The sequence below is a fragment of the Lepus europaeus genome, chromosome 18 (assembly GCF_033115175.1).
Source record: "Lepus europaeus isolate LE1 chromosome 18, mLepTim1.pri, whole genome shotgun sequence".
In the NCBI taxonomy this organism is placed as follows: Eukaryota; Metazoa; Chordata; class Mammalia; order Lagomorpha; family Leporidae; genus Lepus; species Lepus europaeus.
In genome coordinates this window covers 16,447,637-16,473,767 of record NC_084844.1, presented here as the reverse complement: position 1 = coordinate 16,473,767, position 26,131 = coordinate 16,447,637, and positions in this window count along the sequence as shown.

Here is a 26,131-nt window from a genome sequence, read left to right as displayed (position 1 = left end):
TGATTCTCTTTCTATTCTCTGTTTCATCTATCATAATTATTTATAAAAAAAAAAACTTTACTATTAGCTTCCTTCTACTAGCTTTAGGTTAGTTGTATATAATTAATATCCTGGGTGTTACAAAGAGCTCATTCTCATCTGAGGTACATGACCACATGGAAGAAGATTGCCAAATTAGAATTATTTTACCAGAAAGAACAATGAGTAGTTATAACTGATAGACAAACATTAATGTCTACCATTTGCCAACAAAATCAGGCTGATTCATATTAGCATGCATTGCATGATTACTGAATTAATTAGTAGACAAAAATCCTATGTTATAGAATATTAAGAAGCCTTAATAGTTGTTTCAAATATAGAAAGATCAAATATTTCCAACAAGTCATAATAATTGAAAATATGGGATGAAAAGGTTTTAACAAAAAATTTAATAGGAAAGTGTAAACTCTGTACCATTTTTGATGACCTTATTCTAGCATAAATCAAATCTTGTACTCCTTGTAAAGCACTTTAGGCTCTTATGAGTTAGAGAGACCCTATGATCCAGGAAATAGATCATGTATGGATTACTCAAATCTAATAATGCAAATTAAACACAGCTTTAGAAACTATAAGAGTAAATTTTACCTAGGAGCAATAAATAAATTGTTTTATGCTTTATTTCTGAACATTATCATCTGCTTTGTTTTTTCTAATAGCTAGTGGGAAGACTGTTCTCAGTAAGCTAATAGATGAAGTGCAAGCTGTTACAGGTAAGTGAAAAATATTCTGAATCTAAGCATATAAATAATTATACCAGATTATAGTTAATGATTTTCATGATTATTGTCTCATCAGGCATGTTTCCTTTTTATTAATGAAGGCGTACATTTAATTTCCAAGAGTTATCTCTATTTTAATAACTGTGTAAAATCTTGATAGCAAGTCTATAATTCTATGCAGTATTTTTCAATAACATTTCTTAATAATTGAGTTTAAATGATAAAAATATAGGTTAGCACTGTTGATTAAGTACACTCCAATAAAGATACACACAGATATTTACATAAAGACTTGCATAAATTCCATCCAATTATTAAACTGTAAGGATAAACTATCTAAAATATTTCCAATTTATAGTGGCACTTTACATATATCCATATATTTCTCTGTGTACTATATTATCCTGTCCACATGAGATGATACCTGTATAGTGGCTTTGCTTTTGATCCAGGAATTGAGATCAATGCTACATAAGAAAAGATTATCTATTTTTACATTTTAAGTCTTTAAGTAATTTTTAAAAATCTTACATTTTATCATTCTTATTTGGAGGAGAAGACATTGATATCGATGATATAAAAGATGTTGTAGAAAACATGGGGATAGAACTTACAGAAAAGGAATGCATGGAGCTGGTGGAAAAATTATCAGCTTATGGTGAGCATGTAATATGTTAAGGTAACTGTGATTTATTTTCAGCTGGAGGCAGTTCTGCTGAGTAGACACTCGTCAATATTTGAAATTATTTTTGGTTGTCATAACCACAGCATGGGGGAAGCTGTACCACTGGCATCCAGTGGTCGTATATTAGTAAACATCCCCAAATAAATAAACATTCCCTCACAATAATTATCCCAAAATGACTGGAGTGTGCTGCTACTGAAAAAGCCTACAGTCTAACTGTCAAAGGAAATCAGGGTTTTTACTTCTGTGGAAGCATATCTGTCCCATCCTAAACTCCAGGGAAAAGCTTGTCAAAGAACTTATAACTTTCTTTACCTGGAGAAGAAATCTTCGACTGTATAATTTGCTTCTTTATTTGAAAATCACGAAAAAATACAACATATAAATCTATGCTGAGAAACACCTGTCATTACTCTTAGTTCTATTGGAATACTTAAGTCAAAGCAAAGAAACTTAAGAAAAAGCAACTATGGTGGTACTTTAGAAATCAAAATATGAAAAGTAAAATGAAGGATTAAGAGACTGTACATTTCTTTTTTTTTTTTATTTCATAAATGTGAATTTACAAAGTGCAACTTTTGTATTGTTGTGGCTTCCCCCTCCAACCTTCCTCCCTCCCGTGGCCCTCCCCTCTCCCTCTCCCTCTCCCATCCCGCCCCTTATCGAGTTTCATTTTCAATTACCTTCATATACTGAAGATCAACTTAGTATATACTAAGCAAGGATTTCAACAGGGTGCACTCACACATCCGCCCAAGGTATAGGGTACTGTTCGACTAGTAGTGTTTTTACGTTTCATAGTAAAACACATTAAGGACAGAGATCCTACGTGGGGAGCATGTACCCAGTGACTCCCGTTGTTGATTTAACAATTGGCACTCTTATTTATGACGTCAGCAATCACCCGAGACTCTTACTATGAGCTGTCTAGGCTATGGAAGCCCCTTGAGTTCACCGACTCTGAACTTGTTTAAGAGACTGTACATTTCAACACAAGAGAGTAATAGTACTACTGACCTTACATGTCAAAGAGAAAAAGTAGTCATAATATTAAAGTTCTGTATTTTATATTATTTTTTCAATTTTTTTTGACAGGCAGAGTTAGTGAGAGAGAGAGACAGAGAGAAAGGTCTCCCTTTTTCCATTGGTTCACCACCCAAGTGGCCGCTACTGCTGGCGCGCTGTGCCAATCTGAAGCCAGGAGCCAGGTGCTTCCTCCTGGTCTCCCATGTGGGTGCAGGGCCCAAGCACTTGGGCCATCCTCCACTGCACTCCCGAGCCACAGCAGAGAGCTGGACTGCAAGAGGAGCAACCGGGACAGAATCCAGCACCCAACCAGGACTAGAACCCGGGGTGCTGGAGCCACAGGCAGAGGATTAGCCTAGTGAGCTGCAACGCTGGCCCTGTATTTCAAATTTTAATGAAAATGGAAAAAATTCTGGATACTTATTTCTGAAATTATTTTTATACCAGATCCATAACAAGTTTCTCTTTGAACAGAATTGTTTATTTTCTTACAGCTGATAGAAAAATCTTTCAGAACAGATTGCTAGAAGGCTTAAAGGCTCTTAAAGGTAAGAGAATCATAATAAAAAAGTGAATGAATTTGAAATCCTGGTGATTTACATTTAATTTATTTCCCAGATATTTAAATTTGAATCCCCCTCTGTAATGTATGTTGCTACCTTTTTTTTTTTTTTCAGTTGGTAAAATGTCTGATTTTATTCTAGAAAACATGTACAGTCCATTTTAGGTAACAAGTTGTAGTCAGCATAAGATAAAACTAGACTCATGCTAAAATCAGTCTTGTAAGTCATCAAAGCAATTTAAAAATCATTTTAATTTTTGATGGAAAGTCAATATATTATTATTTTGTGATAACATGCTGAGGGAAGCAGTATACTATGCAAGCAGTCTCAGAAAATCAGTAAAATCAAATTTTAAAAAAAGATGAAACTAACTGTAAAAACAAAGCTGAAAAGCAAAGTGCAAAAAAAAGTCCTAAATTGTACAGAATGCAGTGAAAAGGCCAATGTAAGAAAAGCTTGCTTGCCCTTATCAGCCCAGTTAGCCTTTCCAGATGACCTTTTCGGCTCCCTTGGATTCACACGCTACAGCCTTCACAGGTAATTTGCATTCATTTATGAAGCCTTTCTTATTACTGAGCTCTTCAGTGTCTTTTTCTCAAATAGACTGTAAAGTCATTGAGGACAAACACTATACCTTCCTTCCCTTCTCTGTGATCCCAAGTGCTTTCCATAATTCTGTTTTTACAAAAGGAAGTGCTAAATCCTTCTCATGCTCCTTGAGGGAATGTGTATTGTACTGGAGACTATCCTACTAATTTACCAAGGTCAAATGATTGGTTAATGGTGAGGCATTCATTAATACCCTAATCTGTCTGGCTCCAGTTAGTTCTGGAGTCAGACAAACCCAGATCCTGGCTCCACTATCTAGATATATTTTATATATGTGTATATATATATATATATATATAATAAGAATATATATTAAAGATTTATTTTATTTATTTGAAAGAGTTACAGAGAGAGGTAGAGACAGAGAGAGAGGTCTTCTATCCGCTGGTTCACTCCCCAGATGGCTGCACTGATCAGGAGCCAGGAGCCAGGAGCTACTTCCGGGTCTCCCACATGGGTGCAGGGGCCCAAGGACTTGGGCCATCTTCTACTGCTTTTCCAGGCCATAGCAGACAGCTGGATCAGAGAGGAGCAGCCAGGACTAGAACCAGTGCCCATATGGGATGCCAGCGCTTCAGGCCAGGGCTTTAACCTGCTTTGTCACGGTGCTGGCCCCTAGTTAGATACATTAACATGGGGAAAATATGAACTATTAAGTGTATGCTAAGAGCCAAGCACTATATAAAATTTATAGTCTCATCCAGTTTTCAGCAGTATTAAAAGGAAGATTCTGTTTATTGTTTCCATATCACAGAAGAGTATACCAAGACACAGAAAGATTATGTAGACTGTCCAAGGTCACATAGTAACTATCAGAACTGAGGCACAAATCTAAAGAGTTTAACTAGAAAACTCATCTATGTATAGCTCATGTTGCCTGCATAGTAGTAATCAATATTAATTTAACATGCGCTAAGCCAGATATCTGTGTACTTGAATTGTTTAGAAAGTTTGAGTCTACGTAGATGTATATTTTTCCCTGAAGTGTACTTTCATTAGATTCTTAAAGTTATTCATGACTCCTCAAGATTAAAAGGACATTTATCACTGTGGCTTGGGGGAGGTGGATAGGATATAAAGGATTGTAGAAGATGTCCTCTTCTTTCCAAGAGATCAAAGTAGTGGATATAAGATAAGGTACAAGGCATATATTCAGTTCTAAGCAATAGGCTTAGAGAAGGGTAATTCTAGCTAAAGCAAGAAGGAAACACATCACAATTCTATAGAATGCTCTGTCATTCACCTTCTAAAAATTGTGATAAAATCTACATAACATAAAATTTAGATTTTAACTAATGTTAAGGGTATAAATCAGTGGCATTAAGTATATTCACAATGTTGTGCAAACATTGCATTTTCACCATTCATTTCCACAACCTCTCATCACACTAACAGAAACTGTAGTGATTAAGAAATAACTCCACATTTCCTCCCCCCTCTAGACTCTGGTAACCTCAATTCTAGTTTCTATGAATTTACTTCCCCTAGAGACATCATATAGATAGATACCATTTAACTATATATGTTGGATTTTAGAGTAATGTCCCATATTTCTTTGGGATTTCCCAAAATTTGAGAGGACTTGAAATAATTAAAATCTACATTTGTACCATAAAAAGAAATAAAAGACTTGCCTTCATTCAGGAAATTTCATCAACAGTAAAATCATTCAGACTAAAATAATTGCCATCCTATTACTGCTTGAAAAACTTGGATTTTTCATTTTGGTCACATTTTAGAATTAATGTGTTTGGCCCTTACCCTTGCCTTTCTTTTCTAAGGAGGGAAAATTGATGTCAATAAACTAGACACAGTTCTGGGAAACATGGGGATGAGTCTCACAGACAAGGAACTTGAAGAGCTGACACGGGGCCTCCCAGTTAATGGTAAGCATCTAGACTACCATTCAGTCAGAAGATATTAATGGTAAAAAGCACAAATTCTGCAGCCAGATTCTATGGGACTGTGCTTACTAGTTACATTTTCTCAATAATATAGTTTCTATTGAAAAATTTATATCCTGCTGCTAGGCAAGCAATATCCAGAAAATAAATAAGAATAAAATACTTTTTCTGATTTCTTCTTTCTAAAAACATAGTACAAATTTGAGGAAGCTAATTCCATCTCTAATGTTTCCATTTTGTGTCTTTGAAAATTGATATAACAAGTCATTGAAAATCCATTCTATATAAAGCTCTGTTAACTCCAAGTATGGCTTAAATCATTTATAACTTGCACATGTAATTCAAAGAGACAATGAAATATTTTCAGTTTAATTATAATATTGAATAAGTAGTGGGTATGCACCAACTTTATATGAGTGGAAATCTTCCAAACTTTAAATATTGAAATATAGTATACCCTTTTTAAAAAATATAGTTCCCATAACCTAACTAAAAAATAGAGAATCTTCTAAGATCAGAATTCTTAAAAGCGTCTTATGGAAGGTACTATCTTTATATATACTCTTTATGGCTGAAAGTTTTAATATCTCAAAACAAGAAAAATCAATGTTACTTTGTTAATATAACAGAATTGGGAAATTAAAAACCAGATAACACCAATAACAGAGGAAAATAGGTTGAATTCTGGAGGAAATGATTATTACTAAATTATTTTGCCTCCCTTTAGTGTTTTAAAGTAATGCAATCTGTATGCTTTCTTGCAGTTGATGGGAAAGTTGATATGAAAAAGGTGATGAATAAAGCAAAAACTTTCACAGGTTGGTGATAAATTACAACACAGGCTCCAAAGTACAACAATTTATATTTTTCCATGAACATGATGTTTTCTCAATATCCTGCCATTAGATCCAGTGGAAAGTTTGATCTTGGTTTACACAGTTTGAAAACATAAAGAAAAACAATACAAAAATACCTATAAGACTGAATCTTTAAAGAAATTGCACATTCTATACAGTTTTTCTTTCTAATGTATTTACCTCCATGAAATTCTCGGCAGGCACAATAAATGACACTATGAATTTTTGAAGAATTAACATGTTGACAACAATATTAACAAAATCATATAGTATCTTCTTTATGAGATTATTTATATTAGCCACCTATGTGGATTAAGTGAATAGTAATAAAACTGACTTTTTTCCCCTATAATTTAAAAAGAACTTCGTCTATTCTGATTGAAGAAACAGCTAAAAAACTATTTTCTCTAAGACGGTGTAATGGTTGAAGATTGTATTTTGCTTCTGCTGTTCAATTTAAGATTTAGGATTATCATTAATATGTACACCTCTCACCATCTCTAACTTTTTACAGGTGAAAAGATCGATATCAATAACCTGGAAAAAGCACTGGAAAACATGGGTATCAGACTTTCTGAAAGAGAGTTTACAAAGCTGAAGACAACACTGCCAGTTAGTGGTAAGCTTCAAAATGCTGTGGGAACCCTCCTAACAATTAGATAGTGTAAGCCAAGAAGGGAAATTTTAAAGCTTAAGAATTTAATACCTAAAAATTTGGGAAAATTTAAACAGGATTATTTTAAAAATCCTCTTGCGTAAACTGAAGACTATTCTACAAAATAAATGATTTGTACTCTTGGGAAATGTGAAAATAGAGGCAGCACATTTGACATAATGGTTAAGATACTGCCTAAGACACTTGCGTCCTATACTGGGATAGCTGCGTTTGATTCTTGGCTCCAGCTCCCTGTACTAGCTTCTTGCTAATGCACACGGAGGCAGCAGGTGATGGCTTAAGAAATTAAGTTCTTCCACCCCTATGGAAGAGAGGGATTGACTTCCCAGCTCCCAGCTCCAGCATTGGCCCATCCATGCTGTTGAAGCAATGAACAAATGAATGCGAGCCTTCTCAAATTCTCCCTCCCTCCCTCTCTCTTTTTCTGTTTCTCAAATAAAGATTTAAATGTGAAAATCATAAAAGAGATTGATGCAATGTCTCATATTAAAGAATAAAGGGCCAGAGCAACTTACTGCTTAGTGGGCATGAATGATCTTAATGGAGAAATTGGTGACATCTGAGGAAGTTTTTAAATTAGTTAGGTGTACTATAAGATTGATAGAAGTTAGGGGATAATGATAAATATGGTAAAATGTTCACATTTAGGAAATGTTAGTGTAGAGTACATGAGAATTCTCTCTACATTTTTGCATCTTAGTGTAAGTCTGAAATTCTATCACAATAAAAATCCTGTAAGTTTCATATAGTGTCATAGATTTTGGTTTGAGAATCACTGAACTCTCAATTGAAATATTGGCATGATTTTATTGTGATGAAAATTTAATCCAGAATGAAGATCAAAGTGTCATGAATCTTTATGTCATGAATCTTTATGTTTCAAATAGCATAACAATAATTGAACTGCTTCTGTTTTCTATTTTTTCCAACCAATTTTGATATTTTATACTTTTCTAAAATATAAGCCAATTCATACATGGAATATGACAAAATATTCTCTTAAATTTTAAAAGTTTTCTATAGATTCAGTTATTTTCCATCCTCATTCCTCATTTGTTATATTTGTACTATGCTTTATCTTTTTCTCACTTTCAGTTCCCAGCAGTTTATCAATGTTATTGTTTATATTTCACTTATTTTCCCCCCTAGAAACCGACACTTAGACTTACCAGTTCCTTTTCATCTGTAATTTGTATTTTCTAACTTAATTTCTGCCAGTTTGTTCCTTTTTCTACCTTTGGGATGTAGTGCATTTTTTATTGTTCTTCATGTTGACTGATTGGTTCTCGTCAGCCATTGTTGCTTTAGCCTTATTCCATTGGTTCAGATATGTCGTTTTTAAAATTATCATTATGATTAAATAGCCTACAAATTACATTGTGACTTTTTTCTCCTCTATACAAGTGTTGTTAAAAATAATTTTGACATTCTAAATGACTTGATTTTTTCTTCCTATTATTTAAGTTGTTATTTTGTCATAATTTCAAGCCTATACAAAAATTTTAAAAGCAGTTTAAAGACTTCCTACATATGATTTCCAGATTTGACATTTGTTTACAGATTATCCTTTTAGCCTTATCATGTTCTCTCTCTCCCAAATACACATATACCTATGTATACACACATTTTCTGAACATTTACCTTTAAAAATCCAGAAATAATACATGTTTTAAGTTTATAAACTTGACCTCACAGTGAATTAAAAGTTTTGAGAAAATAAAAGCACATAGAAAGCTATAAAAACATTTGAACAGGCATGTAAAAGAAATGATGAAGAATTTTTTTAAAGAACTCTTTCTTAAAGATTTTATTGAGGCCAGTGCTGTGGCTCAGCAGGTTAAAGTCATGGCCTGCTTCACCGTCATCCCATATGGATGCTGGTTGGAGTGTCAGTGCCTCCACTTCCAATCCACCTCCTTGCTAATGTGCCTGGGCAAGCAGTGGAGGATGGCCCAAGTGTTTGGACTCCTGCCACCCACGTGGGAGACCTGGAAGAAGTTCCTGACTCTTGTCTTCAGCCTGACCCAGCCATTACCATTGCAGCCATTTGGAGAGTGAACCTGCAAAGGGAAGATCTTTCTCTCTTCCTGTGTCTCCCTCTCATTCCCCTGTAACCACGACTTTCAAATAAATAAATAAATCCAGGTCTCCCAAGTGGGTGACAGTCACCCAAGCACTTGAGACATCTCCTAGTGCTTTTCCCAGGCCATTAACTGGAGGGTGGATCAGAATTGGAGCAACTGGGATAGGAACCAGCACCCATAGGGGATGCCAGCATCTCAGGTGGGGACTTTACCTGCTATCCCCAATACCAGTCCCTAAAGTGCTCTTTTGAAAATAAAAAGACAACCCAATGGGAAAATGGACATTGGACACAGGATATCAGCATGCATGTGTGAACAGTCATGAAATGCTTGAAATACCCTGCCTCCTTTGTAAACAATGCCAAGATGTATTTTTCAATGTGAAAGGATTCTACTAAGACTCTCTTCATGGAGCAAAGTGTAAATAGTTTTGTACATTTAAAAATTTAAGCATTCCTTAACTTTGTTGCTATTTAAAGGTAAAACAGAACAAAATCTTCTAGGAAAACTATTAGTCTTTTTACAATATAAAATATATATTCTTTTTTTATGAATTCCCTTACCGATTCCATGGTGTCATAAATCAAGTCCCACTGTGTTTCTTTCACAGATGATGGAAAGGTGCACCAGAATAGGATACTGAAGGGTGTAAAGTCTTTGAGAAGTGAGTAAGAATCATTGTGTACTGTACTCTTATCTAAAGTATTCAAAGTTTGCATGATAAGATTTTTAGTCCTATCTCCTTCCTTAGCTCCTTTTATATATTATGCTTTACACAGAAATGGTTTATATTCTTTCATATTCATAAGAAATATCATACTTGGCATTTTCCCAAATTTTCTTCCACAAGAAATAATAGTTTCTAGATGCAAATATTCATATGCAAGTATAAGATAGCAAAATTGAAATGGAGGATTAGTTGCACTTCAGCATATATAGGAAAGTTATTCAACAATAGACACAGACAATCTGGGAGTCCAGCCAATAAAATAAATACTTCTTTCTGTAAATAAGAAGTTTTAGAAGTCAGAGATGAGTGACTCCAGGTCCAACTGCAGTTAAACCAGGTAACCTTCTTAAGAACTTATTGTGTAGGCTTGTCACCAACATAGATTTTAAGGAAATCTGTTTCATTTCCATTGTTACTATTGGCTTTCTCTTTATTCTTAGAAAAATTAAATGGAAATTATGTTCTTATGAATATTGCAATGACAATATAAGATGCAAATTTTTGCTGTCTCTTGTTATAAATGTTAACATATAATCATTAAGTATATTAATTATATAAACATGTCTTTCATGTTTTACTTTTTCAGTCTCATGTTCCTTTTCTGTTTTTCTTAAGGAGGTAAGGTTGACATAAACAACTTAGGCCCTCTTCTAGAAAATATGGATATGAAACTCACTGAAAAAGAACTTATACAGCTGAGAGACAGCCTACCTATAGAAGGTATGGTTAGTAAATACCTCTGACAGTTCTCAAAGTGAATTTTTTTTCAAGTCTTACCCTAAGAATCTCTAAAAACTAGATTGAACTAGTGATAAGATACATGTTTAAAATCTTAAAGAACTCTAACATTAAGAATAAGACATAGATACCAACTATAGCTTCTATCAGTCAACATTGTTTTAAAATTTTTAGTTACTTCAATGAAATTATATTAGGAAACAGTCAATATTATCTTTAGTTTCAGATTAGACAAATATATATCTAGAAAACCCAGGGAAAAAATAAAAGAACATTAGTGAAATTATTGAGGGGCAGTTATTGTGGCTCAGTGGGCTGAGGTGCTCAGTGGGTTGGGATGCCTATTTCCCAGATAAAAGTGCTGCTTCAAGTCCCCATTTCTCCACTTCCAATCCAGCTTCCTTCCTGCAAATAGAAACCAAGAGAGAGTAAGAGTAACTATACTTATGTCAGACTTTAAAGACAAAACTATAAAAAGACTTTAAAGCAAAAACTATAAAAAGAGACAAAGAAGTCATTAAATTTCTATAATGATAAAGGGGCCAATTTATCAATAGGTTATAATAATTATAAATATGTATTTACCCAACAAAGCACCTAAATATATCTAAAACAAATATTAAAAGATCTGAAGAGACAAACTGTAATGCAATAAGGAGAGGTGAATTCAATATCCACTTTCAACAATTCACATATCATCCAGACACAAAAATCAATAAGGAACCATTGTATGTAAACTACACTTTAGATTAAACATACCTAACAGACTTACAGCACATTATATTCGATGGCAAGAAAATATACATTCTTCTCAAGCACACATAGAACATTATCCAAGACAGATTGTATGTTGGGTTAAAAAAAAAGTCTTAACAAATTTAAGACTATTGAAATCATATTGAATCTTAATGAAGAATAGGATGGGAGAGGGAGTAGGAGATGGGATGGTTTGCGGGTAGGAGGGTGGTTATGGGGAGAAAACCCGCTATAATCCACAAGTTGTAACTTCAAAATTTATATTTATTAAATAAAAGTTTTCTAAAAAGAAAAGAAAGAAAAAAAAAGAAACCATATTAAGAATTTTTCCGTAAACAACAATGGTTGAATCTAGCAATCGATAACAGTAGTAGTATTGGAAAATTCAAAATGGAAATTAAACAACACACTCCTGAGCAATCAACGAATCAAAAATTAAATACAGGGGCTCAGCATTGTGGCGTGGCAGGTAATGCCACCACCTGCAATCTGGCACCCTGTATGGGCCCCAGTTCATGTCCAGATTGTTCCGCTTCAGAGCCAGCTCCCCTCTGATTTTTCTGGGAGAGCAACAGAGGATGGGTCAAGTGCTTGGGCCCCTGTACACACATGGGATACTTGGAGGAAGCTCCTGGCTACTGGCTTCAGCCTGGCTCAGCCCCAACTGTTGTGCCCATTTGGGGAGTGGACCATCAGATGGAAGATCTCTCTCTCTCTCTCTCTCTCTCTCTCTCTCTCTCTCTCTCTCTAACTCTGCCTTTCAAATAAATAAATAACTCTTAAAATGAAAGAAAGAAAGAAAGAAAGAAAGAAAGAAAGAAAGAAAGAAAGAAAGAAAGAAAGAAAGAAAAGACTAATACCAATGCTTCCCAAACTCTTCCAAAATATTAGGGAGCAGGGAGTACTTCTGAATTTATGTTTTAAGGCCAGGATTAGCTTCATATCAAAATCAGTCAAGGACCCTACAAGAAAATAGTATTACAGGTCACTATCCCTAATAAGCATAGATGCAAAATCATCAAACAAATACTAGGAATCCAAATTCATCAAAACTGTAAAAAAAAATTATTCCTGCGGTGAGCATTTGGTCTAGTAGTTAAGACAATAGTGAAGATGTCCACGTCTATATTAGAGCACCTAGGTTCAGCAATCAGCTCTGCTGCTGAGTGTAACTTCTTGCTAATGCAGACACTGAGAGGCAGTGCTGATGGCTCTACTGACTGGGCTGCTGGCACCCAGAGAGCGACCTGCATTAAATCCCTGGACCTTGTCTTTGACACACCAGGTGGGGGATGTTGTGAGCATTTGGGGAATGAACCAGTGGATGAGAGCTCCCCCAAATAAATAAATAAATAAAATTTTAAAAATCACTCGCAGTGACTAAGAAGGATTAATATTAAGGATGTAGGAATAATTCAGCATAAGCAGATCTTTAAATGTGATGCACTACCTAACAGAATGTAGGACAAAAACCACTTGACCACTTCATAAGTGCACGAAACACATTTGAAAAAATTCAACACTCTCTCTTGATAAAAATTCTTAACAAATTGGATATAGAAGGAATGCATATTTTATAAAGGTCATATATTACAAGCCACAGCTAACATTATACTCAGCAGTGAAAAGTTGAAAGCTTTTATTCTAAAAGTATGTACAGGACAAGGATTTTCATTCTTGTCATTTCTATTCAATATAGTACTGCAAGTACTACCCAGAGTAAATAGGCCAGAGAAAGAAAGAAAAGCCATATAAATCAGAAAGACAGTAATTGTCACTGTTTGTGGATGATATGGTCTTATATAGAGAGAACACTAGGACTCCACAAAAAAAAAAAAAAAAACCTGCAAGAACTAATAAAAGAATCCATAAAGTTGCAGGATTAAATATCCACATATAAAATAGTGGCATATATGTAACTATGTAACTATTAAAAAAGAAATCAAGATGCCAGTATATGTTAGCATTATGGAGGACTACATAAAGAATGTAATGTTTCCCCAAAACATGAAAAGTGGGTTAAATGATGGAATAGTGTTGGGAAATAAATTTCAATCACTTATAAAAATTAATAAATATTCTTTCATATTGACTATTAAATAAATACAGGAATATGTATTTAATTTACAATTATGGAACATGCAACCAGGATAACTATAAATAAAGTAGCAAAATATAGTTATTTTTGAGAAGTTGAACCCAAGGATAAGAGATTGGAACTGGGTGGAAGGGAGAATTTCTGTCTGTATTTTGTATTGATTTTTAACTCCCTTTTAATATAAATGGAATTTTATATAATAATAAAGTAAGTCTAAAATTCAAATTAAAGAAAAATAAAATCAAATGTTATTTGATCCATACCATTTCTGAATTTATAAACCCTCAGTGACTCCATAAAACCTACTGATAAAGACTAAGCTCCTTTAAATATCTTACAAGTCCCTCCCTCATTGAGGGACCCACTTAGCTCTCTTGATTGAATGTACTCTCCCTAATCTGTTCTGCCATGTTGAACTGCCTATAGATCTCCATACATTACATATGTGTGTACTGTATATATTGCACTTAGATTCTTTTTTCATATTCATCAGCCTTTCTTCCACGTAGAGGACCTTTTCTAGCCTCTCCTTCTCTCCTTTAGTTAATTCAAATATTTTCATATGCTCAGATTCTCTTTGCTTTAGATTACATACACTTACCATATAGGTTGCATTAGTGACTACTGTCAGAGCTCAACAGCAACACCTGAAGTAAGGGTTATCAGACAGCTGACCAATGCTAATAGGTCAAAAAGAACAGGAAAGATGACAGCCTTTACTCTCCCAATACATCTTTTTGCCAATGTGATGATAAGCTTAAATTCTTGAAATCTGGAGATTTAATATGTGTGGGTAAAAATATATGAATGGAATTTATCTGGACTTTTATCCAAATATACATCTTTCATGTGTGTTCTTCTGATCTCCTTATTGCCTGTCTCAACTGGCTCTCTTTGTAGCTGATGGAAGAGTTGATATGAATAAGGTGATGGATGGAATGAAAACAATTACAGGTGAGTGAGAAAAAATTTTATAGCAATTACATTTTTTCTTCATGCCTTAATTGCCACACTAATTCTAGCATTGTGCCCTTTATTTGTTTAGTGTTTTATATACAATAGCCCAGAAATTGGGGTGTTTTCTGATACTTTTGGTAATACACTTACTTTTTCTTATTTTAAGACAGACAAAATCTGTAATAAAAGTTGAAATAAATCTTTGGAAAATAGCCTAGTGGTCACTTAAAGGAGAGATTTTAGATCCTACATGTTGGTAGAATTATTAAAATAAGCCATTTACAACTTACTAACTGGAAAGAGAGATAGATTAATATTGATTTATTGTTGTTATGAGTGTGTTAGTACAAGCTCTTCAAGAAGCAGACAAGAAAGGATTAATTGTGCAAGGACGTTATTGGAAGAAATTATGTGTATTAGAAAAAAGGGAGGGAGCCAGGAAAAGCTGGGAAACTGTCAGACTACAATGGAAATCTAGTCCCAGGTGCAGAAGAAGAAAGAGAAGGTTGAGAAGGAAGAAGAGGAGAAAGAGGATGAGGAGAAGGAGGGGTGGGGTTGGGGAGAGATATTGATTGGTTAGAAACGTCCTGGATTGCCATTGCAATCTAAGGAAGGTCTAGAAAGACCTTCAAGGAATCATCTAGCTGTCAACCGTCCCATATCTCCTAGGAACAGGTCTCTCAATATCTCTGCTGTAATCAGTCAGTCAGTGACCAAGAGAAGCCTGTGGCAGTGGCCTTAGTGCAGATTCAGAAGTGAACATCAAAGCAGTAACTGCAGCCCCTGGTCAACTCTATTTCCTGTAGTTGGAGGTCCTACAGGCACATGAGGCCACCACTGAGAGTGACCTCTCTTATCAGTCTTTTGAAAACAAATTGTGTTTATTTGATAACATTGTCTCTGTTCTTGCCCCATCCCTTCCTCATTAGTTTAATTATATCTGCTTTGTTGTACTTAAGTGGCATATATATCATTATTTTAATCTTTTTTATTAAGGAGGGAAGGTTGATGTCAATGATGTGAAAAGTGTTCTGGAAAACATGGGGATAGAACTCAAGGATGAGGAATTCTTGGAACTGTTGAAAAGCCTGCCATTAGATGGTAAGTTTCAAATACCAACATAACCAAAAAGAGCTTTTAGATTTCTCTTTCTAAAAACTTATCTCTGCTTTCTAAGCTTCAGAATACAAAAAGTTTATCTCCAAAGTAGAATGAACATTTACATCTGACATGAGTCCCTATGTATTTATACTGTCATATTGGGAAACAATGTCTGCATTAGGATGAATCATATCATTAAGGGTCTTTTCTTACAGATGATGAAAAAATCTTCAAAAACAGGTTGCTGGAAAGTGTGAAATCTCTTAAAAGTGAGTGAAAAACATAATGATTATAAAGATAAATTTTGGATTCTCATATTTTACTGTCCAATGTATTAAATCAATAAATACTAGCATATCTCCTGAGTACAAAGATCCCACTAAAGATCAAAATAACTGATCTTCTGTTTTTACATCTAAGAATGAAGTTCTCCACTCTCTCAATATTTTCCAAATTTTTCAACAAAAGAAACAGAACTTTAAGTTTATATAATAAAAAGTGACAGAAAAGATTAGTAATAATTTAGAGAATTTAATTAGAAAAAGATAAAACTAAACTGATAATTCAGCCATCAAAAGTCAACCTACATATTGTTCATAAGTAAAGAATATTTGCCCCAGAATTAAAATTCATTTACTTCTATATTGGTTTATTTTAAATTTATAGGTAAATTTGTATGTATTTATCTGATGCAATATGATATTTTGAAGTATATGTACATTTTAGAATGAGTATATCTAGTTAACATATGCATTATCTCATACAGTTATCATTTCTATGGTGTGAACTCTTAAATCCACTCTGTTAACATTTTCCAAGAATAAAATATATTGCTATTAACTATAGTCACCATATTGTACAATAGCTCTCTTGAACTATTTTTCTCCTGTCTACATGAAATTTATGTTCTTTGACCAACATCTCTCCAAACATTCCTCCAACTACTCAGCTCCTGATAACGACCATTGTACTCTCTAATTCTGATCAACTTTTTTAATCCCCACGTATGAGTGAGACCGTGTGGTATTTATCTTTCTGTGCCTGGTTTAATTCACATAACTTCATTTCCTCCGGAGTAATTCATATTGTTGCAAATGACAGGCTTTCCTTCTTTAAAAGGCTGAACATTATTCCATGGTATATAAAGTATATACCACATTTTTTATCCATTTATCCATTGATTGACACTTAGATATAATGCTATAATAAACATAAGCATACATGGAAGAGGAGTGTGAATCGTCATACTGATTTCATATCTTTGAATATGTATATGCCAGAGTAGTGGGATTGCTGGATCATGTTAGTGTTATTTTTCATGCTTTGAAGAATGTCCAAATTGTCTCTATAATGGCTATAATCCTTAACATTTATAGTATTTAACATTTTGTATTTTGTAGGCTGGACTCTATATTCAAAAGAGTGACTCGAATTTTAACTCCATAGTTAACTTTTTTATGAGTATAAAGTCTCTAGTCTCCTTCCTAAAATTAGTGTTTTCATAACTATGAGAATAAATTCTAATGTCTCACCATAAAAAATTATAGGTAAGGGGCTGGCACTGTGGCATAGCAGGTAAAGCCGCCACCTGCAGTGCCAGCATCCCATATGGATTCTGGTTCAAGTCCCGGCTGCTCCACTTCCCATCCATCTCTCTGCTATGGCCTGGGAAAACAGTAGAAGATAGCCCAGGTCCTTGGACCCCTGAACTCACATGGGAGACCCAGAAGAAGCTCCTGGCTCCTGGCTATGGATCAGTGCAGCTCCAGCTGTTGCGGCCAACTGGGGAGTGAACCAGCAGATGGAAGACCTCTCTCTCTCTCTCTCTCTGCCTCTTCTTCTCTCCCTATGTAACTCTTTCAAGTAAAAAAAAAAAGATAGGTAAACAAAGTGATGTTTATGTTAATTAGCTTGATTCCAATTTGTGTACATATATCAAAACATCATATTATATACCATAAATGTGTAGTAGGTGCCAATTTAAAGCAATATTAATTAAAAATAAAATAGATTTTTCTCACATTTTACAACAAACATTATTAGCCCTAGGGTTTCTAAATAAGTTTTAAAGGATATATGACCTCCCTGAAATTATAATCATCTTCTTAGCATTGCATACAATTCGAAAAATTCGCAATAAGGGGGCCAGCATTGTGATCAGTAGGTTAAGCTGCTATGTGATGCCAGCATCCCATATAGGTGCGCCAGTTCAAGGGCCAGCTGCTCTACTTTGTATCCAACTCCCTGTTAATTGTGTGCCTGGGAAGGCAGCAGAAGATGGCCCAAGTGCTTGGGCCCCTGCTACCCACATGAAAGACCCAGATGGAATTGCAAGCTAATGGCTTTGGCCTGGTCCAGTCCAGGTTTTTGTGGCCATTTGGGGAGTAGACCAGTGGATGGAAGATTCCTTCTCTCTCTCTCTCTCTCTCTCTCTCTCCCCCCCCCCTTTCTCGCTCTTTCTCTTGTCTCTCCATCTCTCTCTCTCTCTCTCTCTCTGTAACTCCTGACTTTCAAGTAAATAAATAAAGCTTTAAAAAATTTAAAATTTCACAGTAAGAAATTGTGTTTCTTGGAGTTTTATAAGTTTTTAAGGGATTGTCTCCTTAGGTGGGAATGTCAGTGTCAACAATTTGAAGCCTATACTGGATAATATGGGAATCAAGCTAAAGGATAACGAACTTAAAGATTTGACTCAAAATCTTCCTGTTGGTGGTAAGCAAGTTTTCCATATATCATAGTTGTGCTATGAGAGTTTAAGCGTAAGAACCACTGGCAACAGAAATCCTAGGAAAAGTAACACTAGAAATAGTGGTCTGATCTGACACAATCAAGAAGGTATAAATGACAACAAAGCACACAAACAGCCAGTTATCAAAGTCAGCCTTAAAACACTGCACTTTGTATGTATATCTTATATATTCTCATATGTTCTTATGTCTTATATATATAATATATATTCTTATGTCATATATATGTCTTGTATATGTCTTATATGTTCTTATATATTCTCATAACCAATGTTATGTTCAGTAATTGGTAGTCTTCCACACTTTGGACAAAAAAAGAAACGTAGCTCTTGAGATAAATTTGAATTTCTTCCTAACACATGTGAGTTTGAGATATTATAAAATGCAAGTAAAATTTACATGATGCAAATGTGACTTTATATAAGATGCTTAGGATAGTTTCTAGCAGATAATGTATGAAGATTATTACCTTTATTCCCATACTCCCTTTCATAATATTTTGTGTGTTTTTTTATGTCGTGTGACTCTGACCTTCTCTTACAGTTGATAAGAAAATTTCTCTAGAAACACTGATGAATAAATTGAAAATTTTTACAGGTGAGTGAGAAGTGAAATCTGGTATTTCAACCTTTCATATTTTTTTACTTTTCAATGATTTTTCTAGTATCTTATGAAATCTAAAGTTTTATAGTGAAATAGAATGAAATATCCAAGGCTCCTCGGGTTGATATAAAATCATGAAGATTTTTTACAGTAAGATATAAGACTGATTGGCTGGCACCGTACCTCAATAGGCTAATTCTCCGCCTAGCGGCGCTGGCACACCGGGTTCTAGTCCCGGTTGGGGTGCTGGATTCTGTCCCCGTTGCCCCTCTTCCAGGCCAGCTCTCTGCTGTGGCCTGTGAAGGCAGTGGAGGATGGCCCAAGTGCTTGGGCCCTGCACCCGCATGGGATACCAAGAGAAGCACCTGGCTCCTGCCTTCAGATCAGCGCGGTGCGCCTACCACGGCAGCCATTGGAGGGTGAACCAACGGCAAAGGAAGACCTTTCTCTCTGTCTCTCTCTCTCACTGTCCACTCTGCCTGTCAAAAAAAAAAAAAAAAAAAGATATAAGACTGAAAGTCAACTTGAAATTCCAGGGTCTCTGCTGTTTATGCCAATGATATCCTTTGTTTCACCAATGTTTAAATAAACATTATCTAGAAGCATATAGAAAATGTCATGATGGAGCTTAGAAATAATCAAGATAATACATTCACTAAAATAATCAAATAATTCTCACCGAAACAATCAAACATTTTTGAAGAATAATTTATATAAGAATTAAAATTATCTTAATTCACTGGTCAGATTTTATTTTGGAAGTTGTCTTTCCCAAACCTAGCAAAGACTCTCATTCTCTCATTAATGTATATTAAGCCAATAAATATAAAACACACCCAGTGATCCTACAGTTGACACTTCACTTTGAAAACTAGGGTGTAATTAACTTGCATAAAACATTTTCTGACTTGAGATAATACCATAGGATCTAAAATTCATATGTCTACCATCTTCTCTTTTAAAAGGTGAGAAGCTTGATTCTAGTGGCCTGAAAAGTGCCCTGAGCGACCTGGGGATTGAGCTCACAGATAAGGAACAAGAGAAGCTGCTGGAAACCCTACCAACTAATGGTGAGCCATCACAGAGATTCATTAAGGGTTTCTGGAAACATCATTTGTTTCTGTGGGAAAATCTCCAATTCTTTTCCTGTTTTCCTCTAAAATGTGAAGTAAGAGAAACACTAAATAAATTAGGTCCTAAATTATATAGCAGCCTTATCATTGTCATTTGGAGCTTATATTCTAAATTAAGAAATCCTATAGACAGAAGCTGACATTAACAGAGAAACATACTGTTATCCTTAGGCCTCTAAATTGCTTATAGTTTAAAGGAGAAAAGGAAAAGAGAGAGATTATAAAATTTATCATAAAAATTAAATATAGAAAAAAATAAAAGAAAGGAAGCTATACTCCTGTTGGAACAAGTAGACTCTCTCAGGTACTAATAGCAATATTTGTAGCAATCAGAAACATTTCCCTAACTTAATTACATCAAATGAAAGAATAACAGTTAGAGACAATTCTAAAAATGTTCTTTCTGGAATTATTTATACCATTTGAGTAATATAATTTTAGCTTTACCATTAAATGAATTGTGATTTTTCTTATAGCTTCTGGAAAAATATATCAGAAGAGGTTACTGAAGGCTCTTAAGTCTCTCGAGGGTAAGTAGGTAACTCAATTAAAAGACATATTATTTGACATTTTTCAACTTAACACCATTAAATTATGGCTCCTCAGTTTTGTAGTTTCTTATTTCTGGTTCTCAATCTATCTACACTTGAACTAATAACATGTATCTTATGTTACAGAAAGTTCCATATACTCTTACATTTTTTTTCAACTTTATCCCCCTCCCCCATCTTGTCACTAATAGATATTTAATTTCAGCTATTTAATTGACTTTATATACTTGGCAAGTCTGTTTATTGAAAATTTTATTACATAAAATTACTTTTTTGTCTTGTTTTATTTTGATGGAATTTATGGTCACTGCGACAGTTAAAGCCCAATTAAGGAAACAGTTACTATGTGTGACAGAATAATGGGCTTATTATGAGGACTAGACTCTATGCAATTGTGAAAGCTGGTGAAGAAATCTTTTTTAAGTCTGCTATCTTATTTTAGTGGTGGGCCTGATGTTCTGAAATCATGGTAGTAGCAAGGACAGAAGACAAAGGAAAGCTGTACATGAAAGAGTTGGGAAGAACAGAACAAAATATAACTCATGGGGAAAATTTGGAATCCACGTCCATCTTACTTCCCCTACCCTTAAGAGTATGAGAGACCTGCAGAAGAAAGTGGTACTGCTGCGTGGCCACGACTAGGACAATGAAGCAGATGTGACAAGAGCAGGAGGTTCTGTAGGCCTCACTTCTTCCCAGTGACTACCTGGTGAGCCAGGAGACAAGAGCATCCTGAGCTGTAGCGGCACCTGGACCCCTTACCCTGACTCAGAGTGTGACAGCTGCTTCCTTTGTGCCTTTCAAATCTCATGCAAATTTTTCTGAGGCATCCAGAACTGTACAGGGAAGGTAGTTTGCAGGAACATAATTATTGTTTAGTTGACTTGACACAGTAAAAAAGCTACCATCATCTCTCACCTTGGTGATTTAACACTCTTAGATCCCTTTTTAGCCTTCCTTATCTTTAAAATAAAAACAGAACAACTGTCTTTCATCCAACCAAAACTACTCTAATCCTTTCCTTAGCAGATGTTACAAAATCCTTGGACCCCTTACCTATCTGAGTCATGTTTATTTCTTTTCTAGCTGAGTCACATTCCTCCTGTAATTTAAACACTGTGATATAAGGCTAACTACTGTAACAAAACTTGCATTGCTAGCAGGGCAATGGAAGAGGAAGAAAAAATAATTCAATAAAACATTAAAAATATTTATATGAAGGTAAGGTAGAAATAGTCATGAGTATTATAGTCCCTGTGCAGTCTGGGCCATTGATCCTGTGATTGCATCTGTATCATTTGTTGCACTAACCATCTTTTCATATTATCTCTGTCCTTATCAGTGTTTTAGTACTCCTACTTCCATGCCTAGTGATTGATCCTTTTATTCTTGAAGGGTAAGGGCACTTAGCATCCTGTGTGAATTGAACTGCATTGTGTAATTTTCAATTAACTTAAACAGGACAAGAAAATACTAAGAGAAGTCCTAGAGTCCTAGATTCCAGACTTATTTTTTTGTATTTCTATTGTATGAAGGCAGCCCAGTTTCCTTTTTTTTTTTTTTTAAAGATTTAGTTACCTATTTTTACAGAGAGAGACAGGGAGAAACACAGAAAGAGAGAGAGAGGACTGAGAGCGATCTTCCATCCACTCCCCAAATGGCCACAACAGCTGGAGCTGGGCAGGTCTGAGGTCAGGAGCCAGGAGCTTCTTCCGTGTCTCCCACATGGGTGCAGGGACCCTAACACTTGGGCCATTCTCTGCTGCTTTCACTGGCTCATTAGCAAGGAGTTGGTTTGGAAGTAGAGCACCCAGGACTTGAACCAGCACCCATATAGGGTGCTAGTACTGCAGGCAGCAGCTTTACCTGCTATGCCACAGCGCCTCCCCTCTTTTGCAATTTCCTTTTGATGGCATGCTCTGTCACTATAATCAGTATGATTATGTGTTGATTTATGGAAAAAAGGGAAGCCAATTTGGTACAGATTCCATTTTTTTTTCTTCCTTAGCCTACTCTAAGGATCCTTCATGAAATCTCATTTTAGGTAGAAAGAAGGCAATATAGGAGAAGTGGGCATGATGAGCAGGGTTCTCCAAAGGCTTTCTACAGCATCTTTATCACCTTAAAAGGGTTGTCTTAAATTGTCCTAGATAACAGGACCTTTGAAATTTCCACAAACTGGCAGGAGTTTGGAATTTTGTTTACTTTAATTTTCTACCTTTTGACATGCCTGAGTCTTACCAAGTTGTTTAGAGTAGTTGCTGCTTCTTACTCACCAAGTCCAATCAGCATTTCATCATAGGCATAATAAATTAACATGATACCCTGTGCAATAAAAAAGCAATCAAGACTCTATTGACTAGATTCTAACCTAGGACTTCAGAGTTGATATAGCCCTGAGACAGGATGGTGGGACTATATTGTTGGTCCTGCCAGCTGAAAGAAAAGGATTTACCTGATCTAGTAATTGCATACCAAGTACCAAGAGAGTTGTTGATTTTCATCAGTAACAAAACCACATCTGGAATATACCTGCTACTGGAAAGAACTCCTAATAAAATAGAATAATAAATTATCATTATCCAAGGTCTATCTTCTACAAAGACCAAATAGGCAAATTGAATGGAAATATGATAGAAATCACTATACTTGCCACCTTCCAATTTTTTATGGTGGTACTAATCTCTGCTACGCCTCCAAAATGTGGTATTGCCTTTGGCTTATGATTCTGGTAAATAAGAATAATTCTGAGGGCTGGCACTGTGGCATAGCAGGTAATGCCACCATCTACAGTTCGAGTCCCGGCTGCTCCACTTCTGATCAAGCTCTCTATTATGGCCTGGAAGGGCAACAGAGGATGGCCCAAGTGCTTGGGTCCCTATGCCTGCATGGAAGACCTGGAAGAAGCTCCTGGCTCCTGACTCCTGGCTCCTGGCTTAGATCAGCACAGCTCAGGCCATTGTGGCCATCTAGGAGTGAACCAGCAGATGGAAGACTTCTCTCTCTCTCTACCTATGCCTTTCAAATAAATAAAATAAATCTTTAAAAAAAAAGAATAATTCTGCCATAATGTCACTCACTCCACCAGTCAGGGAACATTTGAGGGAATTTTGTCAGTTGCTCAGTATGTCTACTCCAACTCTGTATTTGGAGTTGGGGGAGGGAGGGAGGCAGAAATCAGAGTTTGTCTGATGATCCTCCAGACCCACTTCATGATGGAACCGAGCCGGAGCCCCATTATGATGACCATCTCATCTTTATAAGCCCCTAGATGGTGTGCCTCAGCTGCATTTTATGTTTCCAGGAATCAGTGCTGCTTCAGAGCCAGTTTACAATACCTCCCGAAAAGTCTGCTTTTATCTCCTTGTCCAGTGCCCAATTGGACGAGTAAATGTCTACTGATTTTATCTTCAAGGAGACCCTGTTTTCCATTCAACCAAGAGGTTTTGTCTTTTGTGAACTGGCTCAAGGCCTGGAAATTGATTAAGAAGCTATGATTCTATTTTGTTATTGTTCAAGTCAAACTTTTGTTAACCCTCCCCCCTCCCAACTAAGGCTTTATTTGCTTAATCAGACCAAGAAAGACTTTATTAAGATGTCCATTTATTTCAGCTGTAGGGATAGTGACAATTTAGTCAATGTCAGCTATTTCAGAGATAAATCTTTCTGATCATAGCCTTGACTTTTTTGCCTATTGTTGTAATTATATATGTCTTGTGTCTTTGGCAGTGAAATGCCACCAGTTTGGCCTCTGCCAATTCAGGATTCTGAATCCAGAGATCTCAGTTATGGCAGCATCTCCTACTATTATTTCTACTCTACAGAGAATATCTACCACCTTAGAGGTTGTCAAGGGTGCTGGTACTCTCCTTCATTAGGACTTAGTAAAGGTATCTTCTAGACCAGAGGTCAGAAAACTATGGCCTACTGGCCAGTGCAACATGCTAGCTGTTCTGAAAATACAGTTTTATTGACACATAGCCACTCTTTTCTGTTTCTATTCTATCTGTAGCTACTTTTACACCACAATGGCAGATATATGGTTGCTAAAGAGACTACATGGCCAGCAAATCCACATCTGTAGCCCTCCTCTAGACATTCCCAGAAAACATAGCTAGAAGGTGGATTATCAGGTCTTACATGATAAATCTACTCCAACAGTTTAATGTGCCTACACTTTCATACACTCTTTAAAGCTATGCTGTTCAAGACCCTAGCCAATAGCCAAACATAGCCCTGGAGCACTTAAAATGTGGCTGCTCCAAATTGACAATTGCAGTAAGTGTAAAATATATACTAGGTTTCAAAAACCTAGCACAAAGATATGTAAAATTATAATTTTCTTAGCTTTATTGAGTTAAGTGAAATATACTGTTAAAATTTATTTACCTATATTTATTTTTTATTGTGGCTACCAAAGAATTAAAAACTATATATTTGGCTCATTTTATAAATTTAATTGTAATTTTATTGGACAGCACTACTATGTAATATACAAAGTAATTTTAGACATTTTAATTTTTTTAAGATTTCTTTATTTGAAAGTCAGAGTTACACAGAGAGAGAAGGAGTGGGAGAGAGAGAGAGAGAGAGAGAGAGAGGTCTTCCATCCACTGGTTCACTCCCCAATTGGCCGCAATGATCAAAGCTGCACAGATCTGAAGCCAAGAGCCAGGAGCTTCCTCTGGGTCTTCCTATGTGGGTGCAGGGACCCAAGGACTTGTGCCATCCTCTACTGCTTTTCCAGGCCATAGCAGAGATCTGGATCAGAAGTGGAGCAGCTGGTTTCAAACTGGCACCCATATGGGATACCAGCATTGCAGGTGGTAGCCTTACCTGCTGCGCCACAGCGCTGCCCTGGACATTTTAATTTCATTTAATGAAGGCCACTTTTAGGTCCAAATGTCAGTCAAATGACTGAGAAAACTTTTAGAGCTATTCTAGCCACTTGTGTTAACCCATACAATCCAGAATCTCTGCTTGTGGTATATGTAGATCATCAAATTCAGCTCATTCTTACATTGTATTTTCCTACCCTAATCCAGCACTCTTGGGATCCATTCTATCTATATAAATTGGCAAAATATTATAATTCTTCGAGAGAGTAACTTTTTTCAAGTCAGACTTTGTTCCTTACTAGTTTGAGCCCTCCAGAAACCTTGATTATGTAGGTCTGGAAGCAATGAGAGATTGTGAGGAGAGATCATGAAGAAAACCAGCAGTCTCCTGCAAAGCCTCCCTCAGGAATGCAGTGAACTGCTTCTCAGGCAAGAGAGAAGAGGAAAAGGGACAACTTTCACCAGCAAATTTTGACATACATTAGAGGTGCAATGTTACCTGCTTCATCAGAATCTGCCTATATTGCTATTCCAAGAGACCCTAAAATTTGAAATTTTCATTTAATATGAATTTTAAGTTTGGTTAAACTTTGGGTTTTGTTTTAAAATTTTCAGCCTTTTTTTTCTTTTTATCTTTTTTAATTCCAAAGACATGGATTTTTTAATTTAAAAAAGAGATGAATTTCATGTATTTCATATATACAGTTTTAA